Source organism: Pseudophryne corroboree, chromosome 3 (assembly GCF_028390025.1).
Source record: "Pseudophryne corroboree isolate aPseCor3 chromosome 3, aPseCor3.hap2, whole genome shotgun sequence".
Lineage (NCBI taxonomy): Eukaryota > Metazoa > Chordata > Amphibia > Anura > Myobatrachidae > Pseudophryne > Pseudophryne corroboree.
The window spans coordinates 591256930-591264165 of NC_086446.1; the positions used below are offsets into that span (position 1 = coordinate 591256930).

General features: G+C 45.5%; 1 long non-coding RNA gene across 1 annotated transcript; it reads left to right on the forward strand.

The window, feature by feature from the left end:
• Nucleotides 1–1589: 1589 nt before the first annotated feature.
• LOC135058055 (uncharacterized) lies at nt 1590–6047 on the forward strand. Its single transcript, XR_010244567.1, has 3 exons — nt 1590–1776; nt 2086–2107; nt 5916–6047. It is a non-coding gene; the product is annotated as an uncharacterized LOC135058055 (long non-coding RNA).
• Nucleotides 6048–7236: the final 1189 nt, after the last annotated feature.

Genomic DNA, 7236 nt, shown 5'->3' on the forward strand with positions numbered 1-7236 from the left:
TAGGTGTATTTATCTGGGTGAAGTAACCCCTTTTTTTTGTTTAAAAAGAGTGTGATTTTGAACACAAATTTGACTGTTGTTTTCTTTGGAGCAGGTAAGTGCCCTTGGCCTGTGTTGGTGCCTGTTTGTGTTTGTTCAAAGTGTTTTGCTTATGTTTGTCTGCCATCTTGATAAGAAATGTTAAATATATTTCAAGGATTGTTGGGGAAAGTAGTGCTGTTCTTGCCTGTACTAGCTACTAAAGGGATAACTTTGGTTGTTGTGTTGTAATGTTTTTTTTGCCTACTTTGCTTTATTTGTTTGAAGGTGTTTGTGATGTGTTTGATGCTCTGAGTGTATTGTTTTTTGATATTTATATTAAAATGTTTTTAAAATATGTAGCTTTCTAACTTTTATATTTTGTATACCCTTTTTGTTAACATTTTCCTTTTGATCCGGAATTGAACACAGAAAATATGTCTTATGCTCCTGCAGTAAGTTGACACTCCCTTTTTTCAAAAATGTTTGGTTGTATATTTTTTGAGGTTTGCTTTTGTCTTATTCAACATATCTGTTATATTTTTTTAAAGTGTGTGATGGCAGTGTTTATCGCAGCAGAAGCCCTACCTCCCCAACCCACGGCAGCACTCCCACCCCAACCGCAAGCCCCACAACCACAACCGGCTCCTCATCAACCAAGGCAACGGAGGCGTGCTAGGCCACCAATTTTCCAACCCCGTGTCCTCCTTTTTGGGATGCCAGATGATGTTGTTGTGCGTAGATACAGGCTGCCACCACATCTAATCCTAGACACTCTCTCCATAATAGAGAGTGATCTGGAGTCTTCAATTCGGTATCCTACAGCAATACCACCATTGACACAATTCCTTGCTGTGTTACATTTTTTGGCTACAGGCTCTTATCAGCATGTGGTTGGAGACCTGGCTGGCATGTCGCAGGGCCAGTTCAGTAAGGTCCTGCGGCGTGTCTGCCGTGCTTTCCTAAAGCGTGTGAAGCAATTTATTGCTATGCCTTTGGATGTTGGTGCCCTAGATGTGGTGAAGCGGCAATTTGAGGAAGGTGGTAGTCGCTTCCCACATGTTATTGGGGTTGTGGATGGCACACATGTAGCTATTCAGCCACCAAGACATAATGAAGAAATTTTTAGAAACAGGAAACTGTTTCATTCTCTGAATGTAATGGTTGTTTGTGGGCCATCCCTCCAGATCCTTTCCCTGAATGCAAAGTTTCCCGGAAACTCCCATGATGCGTATGTCATTAGACAATCAGGGATATGGCACAGATTAAGATCAAGGCAACGAGAAGACATGTGGTTATTGGGTGAGTTGGCCCACTATTTTTGGCCTGAAATTACTAGTTTGAAAAAAATATACTCTTTCTAATTTGTTATTCTCATCAAACAGGAGACCGTGGATATCCTTGCACCCCCTGGCTCATGACTCCTTACCGTAATCCCAGGCCAGGACCACAGACGGCATTTAACTCCGCGCTTACTGCCACTAGGCAGCTGGTGTAGCGCACAATTGGGGTCCTTAAAGGGCGGTTTCGTGTGCTCCACCGCACTGGTGGCAACATCATGTATTCGCCGGAGATGGCAAGTAAACTAGTGGTCCTGTGCGCTATACTACACAACATCGCGGTAAGGAGTAGCGTAGAGCTTCCTCAGACAGAGGAATTGCCTGATGAGGAGCCAGGGGTTGTCCGACACTTCGGTGGGGGGAGTGTTACACGGAGGGGGAGCCAAGTCAGGGCAAGCATTGTTGCGGAATATTTCAGGTATAGTGTTTTAAGATTCTCTTTTTTAATCAAAATAAAACCACAGTATGCTTTTGTTTTTTGAATAATTTTGTCATTTTGTTTGCTATTGTAAGGCCATTGTGTAATTATTTTTTGGCGTTGGAATATGTAATATTTTTTTGCCACTAAATCCGTTAACACGTTAAGCTTACAATGTGTGATTTGCAAAAACAATACTGTGATGTTGCTAAATAGTGTCCTTATTTGTTTTCTATCCTAAAATCCTGTTTATTTCAACAAACACACAAACAAATGAAACTTAATGTTGTCCACTTTGTGACTGTCCAGCTGAATGATCACACAAACTGTGGTGAGTACACAGATATGTATCTAAATTTACCCAAAACTGTGTGTGTGTCTGTGTCTGTTTGTTTTGTTTTATGTTTTAATTTTTTAAAATTCCTTCTGCGAATGCGTATTTCCGCTCGTGCTAATTAACACTGCTCTTCCCAGCATTGCAAAGATCAATAAAGTTATTAGAAATTACAGCATAGATTTTGGACCAATCACATGCTAGCAGACACTATAAATATATGCCCAAATAAGGAAAACGCCATTGCCATGATGCGTGCGGCACCTTTCACCAGGCGGGAGCTCCGCGTCCTGGTTGCGGTTATGGACCGCCGCGTAGGCCACGTTGGGCGCTTCATCCCAAATCGGGTTAAGCGCGAGGCCTACGCGGAGGTCCGCCGCCTGCTGCGTTCTCGCGTCCGCAGCAGGCGGACAATAATACAGTTGGAGAGGAGATGGAGTGATCTCCGCAGGAGGACTCCAGAGCTGTTGGCGGAGATCCGGCAGCAAATCCGCGCAATGCATGCACGCAGTAAGTTACATTACATAAGATTATTAGCATAAATTGTGCAAATTTACACTAAGTGGTAGGCTAATTGCAACACTGGGGTATATTTACTAAGCTCCCGATTTTGACCGAGATGCCGTTTTTTCTTCAAAGTGTCATCTCGGTTAATCTCGGTAATTTACTAAACACTAATCACGGCAGTGATGAGGGCATTCGTAATTTTTTGCAAGTTCAGGTAAAAAATTACGAATGAATACACCATCGGTCAAAACGCGGCTGTTTAAGTATGAATCTCGGTCATTTACTAAGAAGTGCAAAGCCAAAAAAGAACAAACACTGCCGTGAAAAATTACAACTCGTAAAAAAGTGCTAAAAAAAAACAGACCTTTTTTTTTTATTCGTGATTGGATAGGCATGCACGGATCCATGAGATCCGTGCATGTATATCAGTGGGAAGGGGTGGGAAAGTGCTTATTTTTTCAAAAAAAATTGCGTGGGGTCCCCCCTCCTAAGCATAACCAGCCTCGGGCTCTTTGAGCCGATCCTGGTTGCAGAAATATGGTGAAAAAAATGACAGGGGTTCCCCCATATTTAAGCAACCAGCATCGGGCTCTGCGCCTGGTCCTGGTCCCAAAAATACGGGGGGAAAAAAGAGTAGGGGTCCCCCGTATTTTTAAAACCAGCACCGGGCTCCACTAGCTGGACAGATAATGCCACAGCCGGGGGTCACTTTTATACAGCGCCCTGCGGCCGTGGCATCAAAAATCCAACTAGTCACCCCTGGCCGGGGTACCCTGGGGGAGTGGGAACCCCTTCAATCAAGGGGTCCCCCCCCCCCAGCCACCCAAGGGCCAGGGGTGAAGCCCGAGGCTGTCCCCCCCCATCCAATGGGCTGCGGATGGGAGGGCTGATAGCCTTTGTTGTAAAATAAAAGATATTGTTTTTAGTAGCAGTACTACAAGTCCCAGCAAGCCTCCCCCGCATGCTGGTACTTGGAGAACCACAAGTACCAGCATGCGGCGGAAAAACGGGCCCGCTGGTACCTGTAGTACTACCACTAAAAAAATACCCAAAAAAACACAAGACACACACACCGTGAAAGTATAATTTTATTACATACATACACACATACATACATACTTACCTTATGTTCCCACGCAGGTCGGTCCTCTTCTCCAGTAGAATCCAAGGGGTACCTGTTGAATAAATTCTACTCACGAGATCCAGGGGTCCAGGCTCCTCGGCAAATCCAGGGATAATCCACGTACTTGAATAAAACAAAAAAACGGTTGCCCGACCACGAACTGAAAGGTGACCCATGTTTGCACATGGGTCACCTTCCCACGAATGCCAGAAACCCACTTTGCCTTCTGGCTAAGTGGGTTTCTTCAGCCAATCAGGGAGTGCCACGTTGTAGCACCCTCCTGATCGGCTGTGTGCTCTTGTCCTCACTGACAGGCGGCACACGGCAGTGTTACAATGTAGCGCCTATGCGCTACATTGTAACCAATGATGGGAACTTTCTGCCCTGCGGTTGACCTAAAGTGACGTCACCGCTGAGCAGAAAGTTCCCACCATTGGTTACAATGTAGCGCATAGGCGCAACATTGTAACACTGCCGCGTGCTGCCTGTCAGTGAGGACAGCAGCACACAGCTGATCAGGAGAGTGCTACAACGTGGCACTCCCTGATTGGCTGAAGAAACCCACTTAGCCAGAAGGCAAAGTGGGTTTCTGGCATTCGTGGGAAGGTGACCCATGTGCAAACATGGGTCACCTTTCAGTTCGTGGTCGGGCAACCGTTTTTTTGTTTTATTCAAGTACGTGGATTATCCCTGGATTTGCCGAGGAGCCTGGACCCCTGGATCTCGTGAGTAGAATTTATTCAACAGGTACCCCTTGGATTCTACTGGAGAAGAGGACCGACCTGCGTGGGAACATAAGGTAAGTATGTATGTATGTGTGTATGTATGTAATAAAATTATACTTTCACGGTGTGTGTGTCTTGTGTTTTTTTGGGTATTTTTTTAGTGGTAGTACTACAGGTACCAGCGGGCCCGTTTTTCCGCCGCATGCTGGTACTTGTGGTTCTCCAAGTACCAGCATGCGGGGGAGGCTTGCTGGGACTTGTAGTACTGCTACTAAAAACAATATCTTTTATTTTACAACAAAGGCTATCAGCCCCCCCATCCGCAGCCCATTGGATGGGGGGGGACAGCCTCGGGCTTCACCCCTGGCCCTTGGGTGGCTGGGGGGGGGGGACCCCTTGATTGAAGGGGTCCCCACTCCCCCATGGTACCCCGGCCAGGGGTGACTAGTTGGATTTTTGATGCCACGGCCGCAGGGCACTATATAAAAGTGACCCCCGGCTGTGGCATTATCTGTCCAGCTAGTGGAGCCCGGTGCTGGTTTTAAAAATACGGGGGACCCCTACTCTTTTTGTCCCCCGTATTTTTGGGACCAGGACCAGGCGCAGAGCCCGATGCTGGTTGCTTAAATATGGGGGAACCCCTGTCATTTTTTTCCCATATTTCTGCAACCAGGATCGGCTCAAAGAGCCCGAGGCTGGTTATGCTTAGGAGGGGGGACCCCACGCATTTTTTGGGGGGATTTTACATTGTTTAATTAAAAATAAAAAATAAAAAGAACCCCAGCACGGATCACACAGATCCGGCCGAGATTGATTGTAAAAAAAAACGGCAGTGTTTTGCTAATCACTGCCGTAAAATTAGGAAAAAAAAAACGAATGACATCGACATCGGAAGAAAAGAAAAACACGAATACGACAGCTTAGTAAATCCATCGTAATAAATTCAAAAAGTTGCAGTTTTACACTCTCGATGTCATTCGTGATTGAACTTTGACCTATTTTCGGAAATTACGAATCTTAGTAAATATACCCCATTGAGTGAACATTTTTTTTCAATAGGACAGTGTGTGTGGTTAGGGCAAACAGTACTGACTGTAGCAAAATGTCACCAAACAAGTGCATGTTTTCCTGAAAAAATAACCAGGCAGGAAACTGTACCCAAAAACTTAATCAGTGCTGTCTATATAATAAGGTGGCTTGAATAGTGATCTGGTGATGTTGCCTAGACCAATCAATATGACTCAATGGAATAGATTAAGGAATGAGCGTCCAAATAATTGTTTGGACTCATTTATTTTGCTGTGGGCAACATGAAGAGGTTTTTAAAATGTATTTTTTTGTAAAAAAAAAAACCACTGTGTCTTTTACATGGAACAGAACAGTGAAATTTACAATTGTTTAGTATGTAATTTAACATGCAAATTAAATTTTAACACAAATATCATTATAGGACGACCACAACGGCAAGCAACACATGAGGCACCATCTCAGCCCCCTTCCCCTTCTCACTCCCCCTCCACTTCCCAGTCCCCCTCCCCTTCTCACTCCCCCTCCCCTTCCCAATCCCCCTCAGCTTCCCAGTCCCCCTCCCCTTCTCACTCCCCCTCCCCTTCCCAATCCCCCTCAGCTTCCCAGTCCCCCTCCCCTTCTCACTCCCCCTCCCCTTCCCAGTCCCCCTCAGCTTCCCAGTCCCCCTCAGCTTCCCAATCCCCCTCAGCTTCCCAGTCACCCTCAGCTTCCCAGGCCCACTCCACTTTCCACTCCCCTTCTCAGCCCACCTCTCCTTCTCTTTCTGTGACCCCTTCTCCTCCTTCCCATACCCCTTCTCCTTCTACTTCCAAATCACCTTCTCAGCCCCCCTCACCCTCTATTGGCCTAACATTCTCTCCGCCCCCCTCGCCCTCTCAATCAGACCCACCCTCTGAAATAACATCCCCAATCCCTCCTCCTTCCCCCATCCAGCCTCCTTCCCCCATCCCTCCTCCTTCCCCAATCCCTCCGCCTTCCCCCATCCAGCCGCCTTCCCCCATCCAGCCGCCTTCCCCACCCAGTGAATGGGCAGAAGAAGCCCCTGAAGACATTTCTGGGAGTCATCATGTTGCAGAGGAAAGTAAGTGTTTTAACATTTTTAAAAAAATGATTACCTACTTACACTTACAATGACAAAACATGCAGTGTTGTACTGTTGGAATTCTTGTACCAAGGAAAAATATTTGAGTTATTCTTCATGGTCTACATGTTGCATTTACATTTTTGTGAGTGTCATTATATGTACAGTGTTTATGTGTGCAATGTTTTTTGTGTCCACTCTAGGTCGACACTCATTAGGTCGACAGGGTTGCCAGGACAACAGGGTTTATATGTGTTAGGTTTTCTGGTAAACAGTTAGACCTGAGTGGAGTTTAGTATGTTGTTGGTGTTTTACACTTGTGCCTGTGTATTCTTAATATTTGCACTTACAAATCACATGCTTCACTTTGTTAGGCCGCCTAACGACACAATGATTTGTGGTGTGAAAGTTACACTCACAAAATGATTATTGGATAAAGTCAAACCTGTTTGACCTTATTTAGTAAGGGCAGCTTTCAGGGAGTGTGGTCATGCTAGGATATGTTGTCCTTCTGAAGATGTTGATATGCAGTGTGATGATGCAGGACCAACCCCCTAAAAAAAAAAAAAACGTCACTCCAGATGTGAATGAATGCCAACATGGTGTAACATTGACGAAGATGGTAGTTATCTTTAACATGGGCTGTCGCCCATAGCAACCA